Source organism: Neofelis nebulosa, chromosome 10, assembly GCF_028018385.1.
Source record: "Neofelis nebulosa isolate mNeoNeb1 chromosome 10, mNeoNeb1.pri, whole genome shotgun sequence".
NCBI lineage: Eukaryota > Metazoa > Chordata > Mammalia > Carnivora > Felidae > Neofelis > Neofelis nebulosa.
This window is the reverse complement of record NC_080791.1, coordinates 27,469,960-27,489,439: the sequence shown is the minus strand read 5'-3', so window position 1 is coordinate 27,489,439 and position 19,480 is coordinate 27,469,960. Positions and strand designations below refer to the sequence as shown.

General features: G+C 41.2%; 1 protein-coding gene across 10 annotated transcripts in view; it reads left to right on the top strand.

Annotated features, from left to right (window-relative positions):
• The window catches only part of SNX19 (sorting nexin 19), a 47,489-nt gene that overhangs the window by 15,834 nt on the left and 12,175 nt on the right, over window positions 1–19,480 (top strand). Inside the window, exon 9 of one of the 10 annotated variants that reach the window (XR_009249597.1) lies at window positions 13,157–13,298. The exons of the other annotated variants lie outside the window; for them this stretch is intronic. The gene's annotated coding sequence lies outside the window, so the exon portion shown is untranslated. The remainder of the gene's footprint in view (window positions 1–13,156; window positions 13,299–19,480) is intronic. 10 annotated transcript variants of the gene reach the window in all.

The window sequence follows — 19,480 nt, the reverse complement described above, 5'->3', positions numbered from 1 at the left end:
CTGCGTCAGGCTCTGTGCTGACAGCTCAGAGCCTGGAGCCTGCTTTGGATTCTGTGTCTCCCCACTCTCTCTCACTCTCTGCCCCTCCCCCATTCATGCTCTGTCTCTCAAGAATGAATAAATGTTTAAATAAATACATACATACATACATACATAAATAAATAAAAGATGGGAGTCAAGAGGCAACCATGGATATCTGGGGAAAGAATTACAATTCCCCTTCCAGAAGTTCAAAGTATCTGTGGTCTTACACCAGCAAGTTCCCCTGTGCATGGTAGACAGGGAATAGACAGGGCTTACTTCAGGACTCAAAGTGTAGATACTTTGTAGATAACAATGTAGATAACACAATGTAGTTAACATTGTTACCTTCAGCGTATTTAGTGCCCAGCAAACCTTTGTTGAGAGTTTACTTTGTGCAGACACTATACTGAACACACAAGCACATTATATCATTTAATCCCCTCAAAGCCCTGTAGAACAGCTATGATCCCCGTTTCAAAGATGAGGAAGCTAAGGCTTACAAAGAAGTGTGGTTATTTAATCCAGATCACAGAGCTAATAAGTATACCACAGGCAGAATCTGAACCCATGTTTGTCTAATTTTCAGCTTAATGACTTTATCTTTTCTGATCAGTTTTGTTCTGGGATTTGAAGGGATTAAAAACCAACAAAATTATTTTGCCTCAGAGTAGTCTACATTCCCCAAGAGAAAATTTTCAGTCATTTTGTAAAATCCAAACCACATTTCCCTATGCACATTCTCATGTAACACAAAGGGCCCTGCAGCATCCTAATCCTAAGGTCATCCCACGTTACATGTCCTCTGAATGGCTTACGCTTCTTTTTATTTTTAAGATGCAGTTTATACAGTGCTACATTCTTGGGCTTTATTTGCTTTGGTAAGCAAATAAGTTGGAATTTGATATCCCCCCAAAGCTACAGCACCTCCCCCACCTCCCCACCACTCCACATACCTTTGTTACTATTACAAGAGGTACAGTGTGGTCCCTGCCTGCGTCAGTGTTGGCCTCTCTGAGACTGTCCCCAGGAAGCACCATGGCTGTTCAGTCTCTGAAACCATAAGTATCTGAGCTGTATCCTTTTGCAGCATACTTGGGCTGTCTTTAGTTCTGCACTTTAAAGGTAGTTGGTATTGATGGCACTGATAGCTATTGCCACTTCTCTAGTCATCGTGAACACACTGCAGTTCAGCCATCAGGGACAGAACTGCCATCTAGATTTACATTCATTACCTTAAAATGTCATAATTTTCCAGCCTCCAGCATTATCATCTCTAAGAAAATAAGTTAGCTTCGGCTTTCAACTTTGTTTACTCCCCTTGCTCCCTTAAAAGATCTATATACGTAACTGCCTTGGATGCCAAGGACTCCTGCCAAATCATGAACAGTCACTCCCTCAGTCTCTCTCTAGCCTGCAAAAAAAAAAAAGGAGAGTAAATTCAACCTCATGACCCCTCCTTCTAAGCCAGGGTTGGAAGAGTTCTGGTCTGAGCCAGGCTTCATAAATCTCCCTTGATTGTTGATGTTGTTGATGGTGTGGAGAGAGTGGGGGAAGGGAGCTAAAGAGAAGTTAGATGCCCAAAAAAGGCATTGTTAAGTCAAAGGGAAGTCTTGCACGCATGCGCGCCTGACCTCGTATGTCAGCTTCCGTGCTGGGAACATCCAATTATGTAAGAAGGAGCACTCCTTGTTTGGAATTAGAGACAAAGGGAGGGGAAGAGGAGTGGGGGTAGCAGTCTAAGCCAAGAAGTGAATCCAGCTTGTGCAGACTGCTCATGTCCGAAAACAGAAGAAACTTAACAGTATCCCTGCATGCATCAGAATCAGGGTTAAGAAATTGGACAAGTACTCAGATATGACTAGGCTGGAGGGAAAGAGGAGAGATGTACTGTGCTCCATTGATGGTAGAAGGTTTGGGGCAGGAAGACCCAGCCAAGGTAAGGGGTGAGATTATTATGGAGTCCTGATGTAGAGCAAAGGAATGAGAAGAAGCTGGACTGGTTCCCTGCTTGGATGCCCAGAGCAGTGATCTGATAAAAATATGAGGCAGGCTAGCAGTAGAGTACACGAATGCCACGTCTCGTGGCTCTGCCCTCCCCATGGCCCCGAAGATGGCATCAGACTCTGTGTCAAAAGGGCAGCAGACACATTCTTGGCATCTACATCAGGATTTCTTAAAGAGTGAGTGAGTGAATGTGTTTGTGTGTGTATGTTGAGGGGCACGTGGGAATGGAATAGTGTGGTAAAAAGAGTAGGGAAAAGGGAAGAAGGTTCTGTGATCTGTGGGCAAAGAGACTAAAGTATGTTAAGTCAGGAATTATATGGAGATGAAGAAGAAAAGAAAGAATGTGTCAGGTTTAAGGAGTCCAACAAGCAGTGCACTTGAAAATTAAACGGATGAAAAAATTAAATGGCAGGCACTGGACTTTATGCCAGGCCATGGACATATTTTCTTAGAAAAGCAATCTCTATAGATTATCTCCAGGGAAAATCAGAAGGTGTATGGGGAGAGAGTAGGGGAGCATTGGAGAGGCTGTGCTGCCAGGCAAGAATGTGCATTTTCCAGAAAGACAATTATGAATGGCTGACCGTGTACTCTTTTGCCTCCACTAATTCTCTTAGGTCACTCCAGAGTCTTAGGTGCTAAGAGGAATCTATTCAAGGGCCTCTTTCTCAGTGGGCATGTCTAGGTAGCAGATGGATAAAGGGTCTTTCTGACATTGGTTATATCTTAAGGGGGGAACATCAGGCCTGCCACCAAAGGGTACAAGTAAGTACAACAGGAAAGGAGCTAACATTTGTTAAATACTAACTATACCGGGTAAGCAGCCATGTACTTCAGGTACTAATGTGCAGTGCAGTTCTGTGAAATAGACATATATTTACACATTTTACAAGTGAGGAAAATGATATTTGGGTTAAATAACCTTCCCAGAATTATAGAGCTAGTAAGTATCACACCCAGGATTCCACTTCAGTCATCCTGGCCTCAAAGCCTATGAAATTGCTGCTGCTCCATACTGCCTCCCAACTCTGCAAGCTTCCTCACCAAGGCGTGACCACTAGAATTGACCTTGCAAGTTCCTATGCCTTATTTCCATCTAATCTCTCTTGCTTTCCATCTGACTAGACTGAGGGACACATGCACATGATGGTAGTATATAAATTCATTTCCATCTGCATATTTCTGATTTTATTCTTAAAACACTCCTGGATCAGAGATTGCATAGTTTCCCTTAGGGTCCCTGTTCTACATCCTATTCCCAGTCAGAAAAAGATTTTCAGAGTTAAGATTCAGAGTTTCTCAAGAAACGCAAATTACAGCTTTCTCCTTTGCTCCATAAACTTCTCTTTTGATTCAGCTTTGGTGCCTTGTGGTTTCTTACACTTGATCTCTTTCTACGCACAATTTCTGTAGAAAATAGCATACTTTTGTAAGAGCCCCAGATATAAAATTATCTCAGACTAAGTCTTCAAATTTTCCTGTCAGATTATTTTCTGGCCCTCTCATTATTGACTCAGGCAGTTTTTAGAGTTGCTGAAAATAATTTTTTGCACTGATGGCTTTGGATTAGGTTGTATTGTGCTTCCTTGGGGAAAAGGAACATCGTTTGTCTTACGCTTCTTCCACTAGACCTTGACAAAGGTCTCAACTTCTATAGATTGTGCCAGGATGGGCCACAGCAGTCTCTCCTATTATGAGTGGCCTCCCTGTCAGATTTCTTAGGTGCCACTTACCCTACACCCATCTTAGGATAAAGACTTCATGCCTTTTCTATTATATACCGACAGTTTCTACTTGAATACCCCTTTAAAGTTGTAACAGATAGGTGGTACCTGACTGGCTATGTGCCTATGCCTGTGGGTTTTTGCACTTCTGTATATAAATTCTCATACACTGAAACACAGAGGCAGAACTGATCATTGCATCAGTTATGAATAAAACTATCATGAGGTATTTCAACCTCAAAACCTTCTTTCAAGGCACATTACTTGTATCTCTTGTCCATCTATAACTACAAATTGGAACCCAGGGCACCTGGGTGGCTCAGTTGGTTAAGCGTCCAACTTCAGCTCAGGTCACGATCTCACAGTTTGTGAGTTCAAGCCCCACATCAGGCTCTGTGCTGATAGCTCAGATCCTGGAGTCTGCTCCAGATTCTGTGTCTCCCTCTCTCTCTGCCCCTTCCCCACTCCTGTTCATTGTCTCTCTCTCCTTGTCTCTCTCTCCCTCTCTCTCTCTCTCTCTCTTTCTCTCAAAAATAAATCAACATTTAAAAAAAATTAAAAAAACAAATACGAACCCAAGACAGTTTTGAAGGACAGTTTCAGACTGTCTGTATCCTGAGAGTGGGGACTCTGTCTTATTCATCATTCTGTCATAAGCACCTAGCTATATATGTGGAAAGCACTTAACAAATTTATGTCAAATGAACATCTTCTTACCACTAGTGAGAATTGCAGGGATTCCTCAGTAGTGCTAGGGGACAAGAAACACAAACGTGAACTGAGCCTCTATTATATCCCTCCCCCACAGCTCTAAGTGAGCAACTTGAATTCCCATAGCCATGGTTGAGCCTGAAAAGAGGGTTTTCCTTTGGGCCTTTCAGGCCTTCTCCTATCCTAGTGGCACTCTCCTTTCCGAAAGAACATAGTGCCCTCTCTGCCCTGGGCCTCCCACTGTAAGACCCATACAGGCTTGACCTCTCTGGAAGCGTCTCCTGCTGTTGTACCTTCTCAGCCCCTTTCCTTCCACACAGGGAAGTAAGAATATGTGCTTTGAAGTCAGACAGATCTGAATTCAAATTCTACTACTTTGTGTCTTACTGTCTATGTGACTTAGACAAGTCACATAACCTCCCTCTGCCTCAGTTACTCTCCAAATGGAAATAAGAGTTCCTAACTCATGAAGTTAGTTGGAGAATAAGAGATGATAATGAAAGCCTCTTGATGTGAGCCTGGCACAGGGCAGCATCACCCATGACTTCTCACCCATCTTTATAAGGTCCATGTTCCATTTCCTTGGGGATTTTGACTTGCTGGGGCAGTAACATATCTGAGGTAGAGAATATGTTTACATTTCAACATCTTTCTGGAGAGGTCTTTCTACTGTGCTTGCTTTGTGATCTGCAGGGCCTCTTTCTTCATATGATCTATCTATGCACTCCATGCTACCTTACATACTTAAAGTCTCCCCCAGTCATATCCAGAGCAGAACCTCAGAGTTTCTTCAGAACCAGGGGACTGCCCTGTAATGTAGATGCTCCTAACTCTCTTCACTTGCTTTCTAGGAAACTAACTTTATGTTCTTGTTATGGTGACCTCTTTACAAATAATTTTTGAAAAGTCTAAGATTTGATACCTCTGTGCTAGCCCTTCAGATCTAATGTGTGACTGTTTCTACTTTAAGGTCCTTTCAGCCTAAGAGAAGAAATAACCCATATGAAACAATTAGAAATATTGAATAATGTGAGGCCAAATGACACTGGATATAGACTGTAAACATAGTACAAAACAAATTAGGATTCTTGGAGCTAAAGGCTTTATAAAGGAAAGTAAGTGTTTAAAGCTGTATGTGAGATGGGTGTCAGTTAGGTTTAGCATAAAGAATAGTACAGACACTGAACATTTTAAGGAGAAGAGGGGCATTATTTCTACTTTAAATAAAAAGTAAACTTTAAACTTATTTTGAATATCTTCATTCAGTCCCTCTCTGAGAGAGACAGAGACAGATACAGAGGAAGTGTTTGGGTGAGAGAATCTTCATGTGCACAGAAGACAGAAAGATCATTTTGACAAAAACATCTTGGAAAGCCCAGCAAGAAGCTGAGGGAATTAGAGCAGGAATTCTCCCTCTAGGCACCAGGTGGCACTGCAAGTTAAATTGTGCCCATTTGCCTTCCTTGAGGGAGGGTTTATTTTGCAACTGCAGGTCCTTGTCTTGGTGGTGATAGGAACAGAAACCATTCCCTGCCTTGCTCCATGATTCAGAAGCTACTTATCTTCCCTCTACTCTGGGCCACTGACTTTTAGATGAGCCCATTTCTTTTATCTTTCACCCTCTCCCCTCTCTCTGATCGGTCTTCAGTGTACACTTGCTTCTCTGAGCAGTATGTACTGCCAGAAGTTGCCCGTTTGAGTGCATTCCACCCCTCAAGGATTCAGTGCTGGAGCTGATTCATCAAGAACAGTTTTAACTCAGAAACCCAGAGTAAACCAGACAGCCTACAGTGATTAAACCAGCTGGACATCTGAAGTTGAAAAAATCTGTTGCTACTCTCTATAAGCTAGTTGGTCCTATACTCAAGGCCTTTTAAGATACCAGAATCCTAGATATATATGTCACTAAGGTAGATATTGTCAATGCTATATTGCACTGATATTGGGAATCTTATAAACCTCTTAAATGATCAAGGGTATTTCGTTTTGCTTTCAGCCATGGATGGAGATCATTTGTCTCTTTCCTGTTGACTTGGTATTGGAACACAGCCATATGTTAACACTTCAGGTTTGATCTTTACCTCTGTCTTTAGACAGAGACTTCACCAAGTGCCCTGTGGAGGAATAGACCTGTATGGTACTAGAGTAGGGAGGTAGTAGGGGTGACCCGGTGGGAAATATACCTTAGTCTAGTGCTGTAATTATGGCACCGGAGATTTTCTTTGGGGGAATTTAGCCCTTCCTCAGTAAATATATAATCTCTATAACATGGTATGCTTGGTATGGAAATGCAGCTTCAAGGTAAGCCCCTTGACCACCTCCTCCTCTCTCCCCCTTGTTTTCTAACCACAAGTGGTGCCCCCAAAATCCCTACTATGTGGACATCTGGAGTCACCACAGCTCTATTCCATATCCTTAGGATCAGAATGGATAACCTTCTATTTGGAAAGGTTTTAAAATTCAGCCTATAGACAAGAAACTGAAAACAACTACCTTTGGGTTACTCTTCTACCCCTTGTTCTTTTTAGCCTTTTCCAGCTTCCTCCACCCATTTTCACAGTATAATTTGGAACCCTACTATGTCTACTTATTTAAATCCAATCCCTAATTCTCTTCCAGATCATGGCTAAGCATACTTTAACCTGAGATCTAGTAGAAGTTGGGAGCCAGTCGCATCATGTAGAGCACACACTTACCACTTTTCCATCCTTCAGTTCTCCCTCCTTCTTCCTCTCCAATAGTGGTGGGGTTTGCTCAGAGCAGAACCTGGGCATCCTTCTGTGAGGTAAACTCAACCAGGAACAACAGGGGTTTAGTTGTCAAGACAACAGTGAAATTCCTGCCTTCTGCCCTCCTTTGTGCCCTTGCCTTTCTTTCCAGGGCTCCAGTTCTAAGCATTCCTCTCCGTCTACCTGTCCTTTCCCATCCATAGACTCAGTATTCTTCTGAATGGGTGCCCATTTTAATCAGTCTTCCCTTTCCCTGCCTTCCTGCCTTACGTGCTGAGAAAGAAAGGCTCAGCTGCCTGGTGACTGAGAATGACCCAAGCTTGCTGTTCACATGGGAGTGAGGAAAGAAGGAAAGAGAGATTTTGGATCCTGCAGTCCAGTCCTTGCAGTGAAAGTTGCATTGTTTAGTATTATTGAGGTCTTGCTTTAGGAAGGATTCCAAAATATAATCTTCAAATTACCCATAAGCCCCTGTGGTTTCTCTCCAATCTTCTTAAACACACAGGACAAAAGTGGTTCACTGTTCTAATATTTATATGCCTAAGCCTGCCAGGAGGAGAGTCAGTTTGCAAAAGGGAAAAAACTAAGGCATGAAATGCAAAGCTCACTCAGGACTTTACCATCATTAACTTTGTGAAGAAGGTAAGGCAAGAATTAGCCCATTTTATTAAGAAGGAAGCCAGAACTCTGGTCATTCAAGTGGTCAAGGCAGGTTCAAAACTGTGGCTTTCTAGTGTTATTTCCAGTCATTATAGCACACTGCTTGTGTGAAGCCTTTGTAGCTGTGGCCACTGAATGTGTCTTTTCCATAGAAGAGTATGAGCTAGTTTATACTCAGTATTGCCTTGAAAACTGTGGTGACAGGGGAATCTCTTGGGCTTGGAGAAAAGACATGGACTGTTCTAGAGACGCTAAGGAGGCTGCTGGTTGTGAGGCAGATGTTCTGCTGCTGCTTTTACATGGATCAAACAAAGAGCACAGGCAATTGTCCAAGAAGCATGACTTTGATTTTGCCTAGCCTTAGAATCTATCAGCTGTGACTTTTCAGGGCTGGATTATGGTGCATTAGCAACATTATATGCGGCTGAGAAAAGTTGATGGGAAGGTCTTCAGAGGTTTACTAGATTTGTGTAACCAACTTTCAAACTGGAATCCTAAGGGTGTCAAAATCCTCAAATCTAGAACAAATTTCTAGAGCTCTCCCTTTGCAATTAGTCTCATTTATCCCATGAACACAGAACCCCTCAAGTGTCTTCCTCTCATTCTGTATTTGTTAGAAAGGTAACCTGACCCTTGCTTTTGGTCACTTTTTACCCAGACGTTCTGCTATTTTCTTCTTCTTACTAGTTTCAAATAATGGGCTGGAATCAGTTTGATGCTACTCCATCCATCAGGGGCAGTTCCCAAAATACAAGTGTGACTCACAGTCCTCTTAACCCCTTTGCTTTTGTTTGACTTTCAGTTTCTTCCATCCTCTGGGCCTATTTGCCAGGAAAAGTGACAAAACATAGACTGCTGGCAGGTGTCTCTCTTCTCTAGGCTTTATAGAGTGTGCCACATACGAAGCATGGCTGACCCAGTCCCTTCCTTCTACCTCTCTTGCCTTCCAGAGGAATACATAACCAGAGGTGAATTGCATGGATTATTCATGGTTTTTTTGTTTGTTTTTGTTTTTGAGAGAGAGCACACAAGCAGGGGAGGCACAGGGGGAGAGAGAGAGAAAGAAAGAGAAGGAGGGAGAGAATCTTAAGCAGGCTCCATGCCCAGCACAGATCTTGACATGGGGCTTATCTTGCAACCATGAAATCATGACCTGAGCCAAAATCAAGAATCAGACACTTAATTGACTAAGCCACCCAGGCGCCCCTCATGATGAACTCTTAATTCTAGCTCAGCTGACTTACTACCTGGGATACTTACAACATTTACCCTATACCTGGTGTGTTGGAACACAGTTTAATTTTAATGTTAACCTAAATAAAAGATTATTAGGAAAATAAATCTGCCTAATATTTATGTAAATACATATAAAATGCCAAATACAAAGGATTTCTAGATTGTCCACAATTTTTTTAATCTCTTACTGTCTTCTTCCATAAGCATGAATAATGAGGAGCTTACTGTTCTTTTCTACTCTTACTATTCTTTTCCTGCTTTAAGTTTTGGGATATTTGCCTTTTCCAAAGCTTATTTTGAGCAGTGTGCCATGCTTTTAGACCATTGTCCCGTAGAGAGCATTAATTCCCTTAGTAACTAACATTTATTGATTACCCTCTGTGCTAGACACTTCATTAAGTGATCAAAATACAAAAAATACCCCAAATTCCTACCCTACAAAATTTAATATCCAGTTGGAGGTGCAATATTATAAATTAGGAATTAGAGTACAAAGTTAGGACTTTAACAAGGACCCTGTAGGTGATTAAGAGAAGTGATAAAGTAATGAACAATGAGAGGCCCAGAGCAGGCTCACAGGAGGATGGCTTCTGAGGCAGGATTGAAACGAGTAGGGAAATGGAGAGCAGACACTGGAGAACAGAGTATTGATGGCAGAGCAGTAAACAGCCTGGTGTATTTATGGTACTCAAAGAAGTCAGGTATGATTAGGAATATATGACGTGCAACGAGAGTGGCCAGATTACATTGAAGAGTCTGATGGGTGCCAACTCATACAGAGCTTTGTGAGCCATTCAGAGAACGTCAAGTTTGTCCCCCATTTGTGGGGAAGCTTCTTACAAAATGTAAACAGGTGATGACATGATTGACTTTGTAACTTAGAAAAATCACCTAAATAGCGCTGCAGAGGATCAGTTGAAGGAGGCAAAGTTAGCACCAGGGAGACAAATTAGGAAAGGGTTGTACTGACAGCAATGAAAGGTGATGAGGAATTGTGATAGAGATGGGAAAGGTTGAAGAATTCGTGAGATGGAGGAGGTAGGATCACCTAGATTTACTAATTGTTTAAATCCTTGGTGTTGCAGGGTCTATGTGGATTCAGAACAGGGAAAAGGAGAAAGAATAACTCTGTTTTCCAGTGTGTAGATTGAGAAGCATGACTGATAGGACAGTATGACATCTTTCCATACAGCACATCTGACTTGTGCTTAAAAAAGTCTGCGGCTGCTCATTAAATCAATAGATTTTTATCTCCTTTTGTGTAAAAATAAGTGATGATATATGAGGAAACATGGACTATATCCCTAGTCATTTTGAGATTTTTAATAGAATACTTAGAGACCCAAGAGCCCAGATTATATTTTCGTCTTTTCTTCTGTCTATAAGTTCTTTTGTCTTTGGAAGACAAAGGGAAATGTGGAATGTATAGCTGGTACAAAGGGAAGATTTTCAGATTTTCTGTTCTTTGGCACATGATACTCACATGGTGGACTCCTGACTATCAAATAGAGCATAACTCAAGGATAATAGAATGTACATGGCAGGAGACCTGTCAATTCAGTGAAGAGCAAGAAGGTAAGAAAAAATTTGTTTAGATAAAGCTAACACTGGATATGAGAACAGACAGAGAATGAGATAAGGAATATTACTGTTTTATATGCCATAATAATGAGTTAACTCAAAAATTTAACACTCAAAGTTACCATGAGAATCGTGGAATAAAATTGATTCAGTATTTGATGGCTTGTTGTATGACTTGCACTATTATAGTAAATGCTGAGGAAGATATCAAAATGAATTCAGTAAGATCCCTTTCCGCAGAACCTTACAGTCTATTCTTTTGGCACCTACAAGAAGCTCAACCAATTTGTGTGGAATAAATGGAATAAACAAACTAAACACAGAATTCCAGTGAGGAAAGAAAAGAATCAAAATCAGATGAAACCAGCTTCGTTAACTGAGATCAGATTCTAGAAGTATGCATATATTTAAAAAGGGGGCAGAAGGGAGGACACACACTGAGTAATGCAAAATAGTAGCAATAGAACTAATAAGAATGTGTCCAGTAAGCTTAAACTCGGAGTTGAATTTGTGGATAAATGTTAGGGGTAAAGGCTTTAAAAAACAACAGGAAAAACAAGAAAAGCAAAGAAAGTAAGTTAAATTGTTTGAAACAGATGCTGTAGTATTCACTGGCTACCTTGAGAAAGCATTTATTCATCTGTTCAACAGTAAATTGGCCTGCTGTATGCTAAGCTGTTTAATTTCTGTTTGTTTGTTATTTTTTTCTTGTCAAGGAAAATGGTTTGACAAGAATTGGACAGACATGATTAAACTAGAAGACTAAAATAGAAATGCAGATAAAAGAGCACTTAACCTATTTTGAAGCTCCCATACCTGACCCAGATGAATTATATTCTGTGGAACTGAACATTTGTATTTATCATTGAAGACCTAAGTTCATTAAGAAAATTGGCATATAGGATGTGGTGGGTTGGAGGTGGACAAATATGTTGCCTTTTAAAAAATGGATACAGGTCATTAACCCTGATATTTACCTCTAGAAATTTCTGAAGCAGATTATTAAATAGATGTTTTGTGAACATGCTTGGAGGGAGAAATGGCAAGCCCCAGAAACCAGTATGCGTTCAGTGGGAACATGCCCTGCCTTATTAGCATAGTTTCTGTCTTTCTTTAGCAGGATTATTAAACCATTAAATTGCATTGGTTAGTAAATTGTAGGTGGATTTCCACAAGCTTTGGCCATATTCTTATAATATCCATGTGGAAAAAATGGGCATATGTGGCCTGAACTATAGTACTTTTAAGTGATTCACGGCTAGTTGAGTTTCTCTAGCCCAAGATATCTATCTAACAAACTGACGGCCTCCTGGAGGGAAATTTTTAGTGATAGAGCATTTTTCTTGTTCTTATCCTGGTCAATTTTTTCATCAGTAAATTTGCAAGTAATTGTAATCTTAGAGGTATAATTAATACTCTGGATGACAAAAATCAAGTTTCAAAAGGTTAGAGTAATAGGTCAAAACCAACAAGGTGTATTTAATAGAAATAAATGTTATAAATTAGAATTTAGATTCAAAAATTGCACAAGTACAGAAGGGCAAGACTAGGCTTAACAGAGAAGCATGTGATTTTTTGTTAAAGTACATATGTGGAACTAGGGTCCTAGTTGACTACAAAACTCAGTATGAGTCAGTGCTTTGATGTGTGTGCCCAAAAAGCCAACACAGTCTTTGTATTAATAGAAGTATAGTATATGGATCAAGGAAGGCACTAATCCTCTGCATTCTTTCATTCTTTGCTGGTCAGGGCACATCTGGAGGTTGTGTTTTGTTCTGGGTACTCCATTTTAAGAGAGAATAGAAAGCGGCACACACCCAGAGGTTGGAACCAGGATGAGGAATCGTTCATTTCTCTCCTCCATTCTTTAGACCTTTGTTGAGTGTATTCTGTGTGCTCAACTTTGAGGTTATCAGAATCGTGGATATATAACTTGTAACAGAGACTTAGGGGAGAAATAGCAGTTGAGTTTAAAAATACAAAGTGTTTGTTCAGGAACTCTGCCCATTTTTAATTGGATTACTTAGGTTTTTTTGGTGTAGAGCTGTGTAAGTTCTTTATGTACTTTGGATATTAACCCCTTATTGGATATATCACTTGCAAATATCTTCTCTTATTCAGTGTTGTTTGTCATTTTGTTGATGGTTTTCTTCACTGTGTGCAAAGGCCTTTTTTATTTTGGTGTATTACTGATAGTTTAATTTTGCTTTTATTTCCCTTGCCTGAGGAGACATATCTAGAAAAATGTTTCCATGACCAATGTCAGAGAAGTGACTGCCTGTGTTTTTTTCTAGGGTTTTATGGTTTCAAGTCTCACATGTAAGTCTTTGAAACATTTTGAAAGAGATATGACCTGGTAACTTTAAAATTCCTGTTTTTAACTCCAGAGGGTAGAAGCAAGAACAATGACCAGAAGTTACAACGAGGCAGTTTTTGGTTGCCAATATTTAAGAAGCATCTCTAATAAATTGCAGTTATCCTTTTCAGGAATTAAGCAACTTCCCCAAAGTCACATTCCTAATTGGTGGCAGAGCTAAGATGAAAGCCCAGCTTTCTGGATTCACGGACCAGAACCCTTGGGCTCTGCCATGATGTTACACAGGAGATTTCTACTCTGGGAGGAGGTGAGGTAGGGATTGCCTGTTTCCTTCCAGCTATGAAGTTGTATGTTCTTATTATAAACCTTTTGCTATGCAGTAGTCCTTTTTGGTTCTCTGTTTTCATGTGTGAATTGGTTAGATTATTGGAATAGATCACCTCCAAGGTTAAACAGATGATTTCTTTAATTTCCTTCCTTGATTCAAAATGCTTCAGTTTGTAATGCATAATAGTCTTATAACTGTAACTTGTTCATTTCTAATCAAAAACAAAAACTGTGGCTAGATACAGAAGTGTGGAACTCAGGATTCTCAAATCGTGGTGTTTAGGCCATATGTAGTCTTCCCTTGAAGCACGTGTTTTAAAGATGTGGATCCATTATTTAAAACATGAAAGCAAAAATCAAAGAAGAAATTGTGTAGACTCCATGGCCATTTTAGATTTCACAATAGTCACTGGAAAAAAGAAACAGGAGTTTCTGGCCCTCAAAGTTCATTTCCTCCCCATTCTTCTTCCAACACAGAGCAGGAAAAGATGGTGACCTAGATACACAGTCAGAGAGCAACAATGCTGAACTTTCTCAGACACAACTGAGTAACCTGGGTCTGGCCAGTTCTAGGACCAAGAAGGCTAGTGAGAGCTGACACGGAGGAACTGTCTGTAAACAAAAGAAGGGGCAATGGCAGGAAGGCAGAGGCCTGGGAAAGGAATCAGAGGGAAGAGAAGTGTTACTTTTATCAGGTGTGATGCTGGCAAAAATAACTTGTTTAATGGGAAATGCCCTGAATCCACACCATCACCCTCAAGATCTCCTTTCTCTCCACTCTGTACGTTGGGGCTACTGAATTAATGAGCAAATACTCATAGGACTGTGGATACAGAACACAATGTTCATGGTTTATGCCATTGTAAACATTTTACAGGGTACTTGGGGGATGGGTGGAGGGTGGGGAGTGTTTCCAGGAGGCTAAAAATGTAGCTTGGGCTTTTTCCCCCATTTCTTGGAACTCCTCATTCCTTATACTATATCAATGTTTTTCTAACTATTTTTAAACTTCAACCCACAGTAAAAAATGCATTTTACAACAGGACCCACTGTGAACACAACACATGCATGCACACACATCAGTAGGTCCATGTATGAAACAAAAGAGTCCCAAAGCAGGAAATACACTTCTATGTATTCTAAGCTGTTTCTACTTAGATGTTTTTAAATTTTTTTTTAACCTTTGTTTATTTTTGAGACAGAGAGAGACAGAGCATGAATGGGGGAGGGTCAGAGAGAGGGAGATACAGAATCTGAAACAGGCTCCAGGCTCCGAGCTGTCAGCACAGAGCCCAACGCGGGGCTCGAACTCACGGACCGCGAGATCATGACCTGAGCCGAAGTCAGACGCTTAACCGACTGAGCCACCCAGGCGCCCCTACTTAGATGTTTTTAAATGTTGTCACAAACCAGAGTTGAGTACATGGCCACCTCTAATGCTATTCAGAATTTGAGAAATACCGTGCCACAGCCACCAGAGTTGAAATGACTTTGGAAGTAGCCTGACACATGGCAGCCAAGACCCTAGGTCTAAGTCAGTGATTCCCAACTGGGGAAGATTTTGTCCCTCAGAGGAGATGTGGCAATGTCTGGAAATGTTTGTGATTGTCACACAAGAGGTATCTGGGAGGGCAGAAATGCTTCTAAGTGTTTGATAACGCACAGGACAGCCCTTCACAACAAGGATTTAGCCTAAAATGTCAGTAGTGTCAGAGTTGGAAAACCTGGCTCTGAAGGTAATTGAAATGAGCTGACACTTCTAATCTACTATAGATCTTTTACAACGGCAGAAGCTTTAACCTGATCTTCTTTTACTCTTTTACTTTGAACTGTATTTGGTACATTAAGGAGTTGGAGTATAATCACCCTTGGATTGTCTACAGAGGTAGCCCAGTTGAAAAAAAGGATGAGAGGAATGATTCTGCTGTATCTTTCATTTAGGCTATACCAAGCATTTTTTGTTAGAATGTTGTTACTGCTGTTAAGAATATTTCCTCTTTTTTTAATGTTTGTTTATTTTTGAGAGGCAGAGAGAGAGAACACAAGCCAGGGAGAGGCAGAGAGAGAGAGGGAGACAGAGGATACAAAGCAGGCTCTGAGCTGTCAGCGCAGAGCCCAAATCGGGGTTTGCACTCACAAACCATGAGATCGTGATTGGAGCTGAAGTCGGACACTTAACCAACTGAGCCACCAAGCACCCCAAGAATATTTTCTATGTTATGATTTCACTCTCCTTCTCCCCCTGTCCTCCCCATTAAGCTCACTTACCCACGGCCCCTCCTCACTCAGCCATAGAAGCTCTTAGCAGAGAAGAGAAGGGAATTTGGCTAATTAGATTAGACATGGTCCCTTAAGCTTTCTCCCCTTACTTGTGAGAGTTGATTCTGTTGTTTTGATGGGAAATGACCTTGTGCTAACCTTGAGGTGCTGTCTTAAGCCCTAGTATTAAACTGTCTCCTTTTTAGCCACTGCTCCATTCCTCTATCTGTAGCTATTTCAGACCAGGTTCTTGTGAACACAGATAGACTTGCACTCCCAGTGTAATGAAAAGCCCTAATCTCCACATCCTCCCTCCTTCCATGTCTGGCATCAGAGAAGCTCATGAATATCTCAGTGTCAATCTGTTGTTGCTTCTTTCTCACTTTATTGGCTATTTCTGGGCCCACTAGTAAGGCTGCCATGTGCTCTGAATCATTCAGAGATGGCCTCATAGAGCAGACCTGGTTTGGCTTTTTTTCTTCTTCTTATTGGGGAAAAGGTAGGATGGTAGGAGGAGATATCTCTAAACCAAATAACAGAACTGGAATAGTAGTAGAAAATAAAACCAATGCTATTTGTGGATGTTCGCTACCATATTTATTTTAGCATATTTACCTCATGCATCTTGAATTACATAAACAATAACATTTGTATTTAGTAAATGAATTCTTATAAATAATTTATAATAAATAGACTGAGAGATATGTGTTTGTGTCCACCTTGAAACTTCAGATTTCTGTTAGCATAATAGTAAGTGGTACCAGCAGATTCCAGAAACTGATACTGGAAAAGCTCCTGTGGTACCTTGGACTTCAGACACATGCATTCCATTCCTTTTGCTTCAAGAGAACTACCGGGATACAGATTTCTTTTTAACTTTCCCACTTGTAAGTTAGGAATAGAAAGACAGCATGTGGAATAGAGAGATGAAGGGAACTAATAAGCTAAGGCATTAGTCTCTCTTTTAATTTTCCAGTGCTTAATCTCTTCACCTTCTCTAGCCCGGTTTCAGAGTGAACAGACCAATATGAAGGGAATCAGTAAGACTAGATAAAGCACTGTGGTGGTATGTGTGGAGCTCTACTCTGGAGAAGGATGATGGAATAAGAGGAAGGGAAAAGGGGGATGGAAAGGGGAGAAGAGATCATTGGATGAAGAAACCCCTGCCTTCTTTGTTGTCATCAGTTGTTGGTTCTGTGCTAGGTGTTAGGCAAGGTAAATAATACAGAATCCCTGAATCTGGTCATTTACAACTTAAGAAAGGCATTTTGTGTAATAATAAAACATGCCTTAGAAATTGTTCTAAAGCTCACAGATTTTTTCTGTTCTGTCTGAGGCGCAGGGCAATTTGGGTGGTGGTAGTAGTCGGCACTGGTCATTTTCTTGGTTTTGGCTTTATGATTTTTTTTCCTTCTACCTTGGGATGCTCATCATTCACGATAAGATACCATATCTCAGGAGTTCTGTGAGCACGAAAGGTTTTGCTGCCCTGCCTCTTTTCCATGGGCTGTCTGGGGCTAGGAAATGAAACATGGCTAACCCTAGATGTCCAGGAGAAAGCCTGTTTTCTTAGAGGAAGAGAGGTAGGAGGAACCTGGGCAAGAGGAGAATCTTGAAAAGGGTGAATGTTTAAATCTGCGTGGTACAAGTGTGTGTGGTTGGTGTCTTTTACCTTCAGGGTATGAAGAAGCCTGAGGGTAAGAGAAACCACAGCACCTTGCAGGTAGAAGCCACTTTGTACATTACATTCCTCTTTTTAGACATGCAGTTTGTTTCGTTTCCACCAATTTGTACAAGTCCTATACTTTCTCATATTCCTTACATTCCTGGGAATAACTTGTTGATCACTTCTGTGCCTCAGGGTTTATAGTGCTTGACAGTTTCTTTATCAGCAGTTGACATTTACTTGGAGACCTTAGTTCTCTTTGTCAGTTCCACTTAGCTCCCACAACTTGAGTTGACTCACTGACTCATCCTCATCATCAAGGGCCTTATTTTTACTTTTCCCTACTTTGTTTCTCCTTCCCAACATTCCCATTTAGGGTTTGATAAGTTGTAGTTCTATAGATTTGCATACATTTATACACTCATATTTTGCTATGTGCCAAAATTTGTTTTGCACCCAGCTGGTATGCTTGAGTCACGAAGTCACAATGGAAGAGAACAAAAAGGACATCCTTGCCATAATGCAGTGGTGCAAGGGCCTGTTCCTATCAGGTGAATTAAGGTTAATTCAAAACAATCAGACTCCTATATTGTAAGACGTGCCCAGAAGATGACCGAGGTCCCCAGATTTACTGTTCAGTATTCTGCTCTAAGAAGGGTTGAGCAGATGCTGAGATAGATACCTTTGAAGAGTGGAGTCACAGGCATCACTGGCCCCAGAGAACAAGAATAAGGGTACACTGGCTTATGTGCAAATGGGAATGAGAAGCTGAGCTAGAACTAATTCCAGGCAAAGGTTTCTGGTTTAAGATTCTCCTGGCTTTTTTGGAGGACTTCAAGATTTTGGTTTTCACTCCAATGAAACCAGTTGCTCAGATGAGACCCTAGTGCACATCATTCACCTTAGCAGAAGTCACACAAGTATTTGTGGCCTGAGGTGAAGAACGAGAGTTGGGTCACTTGATTCCCTGCAGATAATCTGATCAGGCCATTGCATACACCTCCCTTTGCTGACCCTTTTCTATAAACAGGAACAGAAATTCTTGCTACTGGATCCCTTTCATCAGGCGTCTTAGGCTCGCTGAATGAAAAGCCCTATAAAAAGGAGATGCAGCCCTAATAATATCAAATACGATCGTGATGGCTATTTTGGGCAAGAGCAGCTTTGTGCCGCTCTTGATCTCCATCGGTGTCTGCCATTCCTGCCCTGCCATTACCTTTCAGACTTCCTATTCTTAGAATCATTTGTGAGCCCTCGGCTTGGGGGATTGTAGCCCCCAAGGCTGGAATGCCTAGCTTGAGTGGAATGCAGACTGTCTGGCAGAGTGGAGGTTAAATAAAGTTTGCCTTGGCAGCCCCCTCTGCTCTTGGATGGGCGACAAGTAACTCGGGTATAGGAGCAATGGCATGAGCTGCCATGTGGTGCAGGACCAAATAGAGTAGAAGTGGTTGATGGTCCATCCGTTATAACCATAGCCTTGTCAGGCTCAGCCCTGCTCCATACTGAGGAGACTTGGCAGGCTTGACCCTCAGCTAGTAACCATATTGCTCTGAAGAAATGCAGGAACAAATAAAGAATAAGGGTGAAATGACTGCAAGAACTGCAGATTTAGTAAGTTTGCCCCCTCAGAGTTATTGCCTCATTTTTGAATGTGAGATAAAGGGGGAAATTTTCATTGTAATAAGAACTATCGCTAGTCAATCAGCAGGCCTTTCTTGAGCACCAGGGCACTGCGGGAAACTTTTTAAAAGTATAAGACATATAGAAATCTTGTGGTGCTTATACTTTAGTTGGAAAAGTAAAGCTGTAAGCACATGAGAAAATAATTTATATTCTAGAGTAAATTATTAGTTCCAAATCTATACTGTAGAACTAAGTGCTGAAGGAAGTCTAAGAGGAAAGAGAACACTTCTAGCTGGAATGGTCAAGCAGAATTTTGTGGAGGAGGTGGGGCTAAGCAGGTCTTGCTAGGATGGCAGACTTGTACTGGAAATAAGAGGGCCTTGTCAGTGAGCAGACTGTTACAAGCAAAAGATGGATGTAGGACACTCTTAGAACAGCTTATGGGTCCATGAAGAGCCTGGATGTGCCACACCCTGGATGTGGACAGGGTGGCAAAGGAGAGGGATTTATCTAAAATCACCAAACCCTTAGCTGGAAAGGCAGCATGTGCACCTTGCTGAGAAATGACAGAACTTCCCACTAGAAGACAGTTGGAAAGCTCCAGCCCTGCCAGATACTG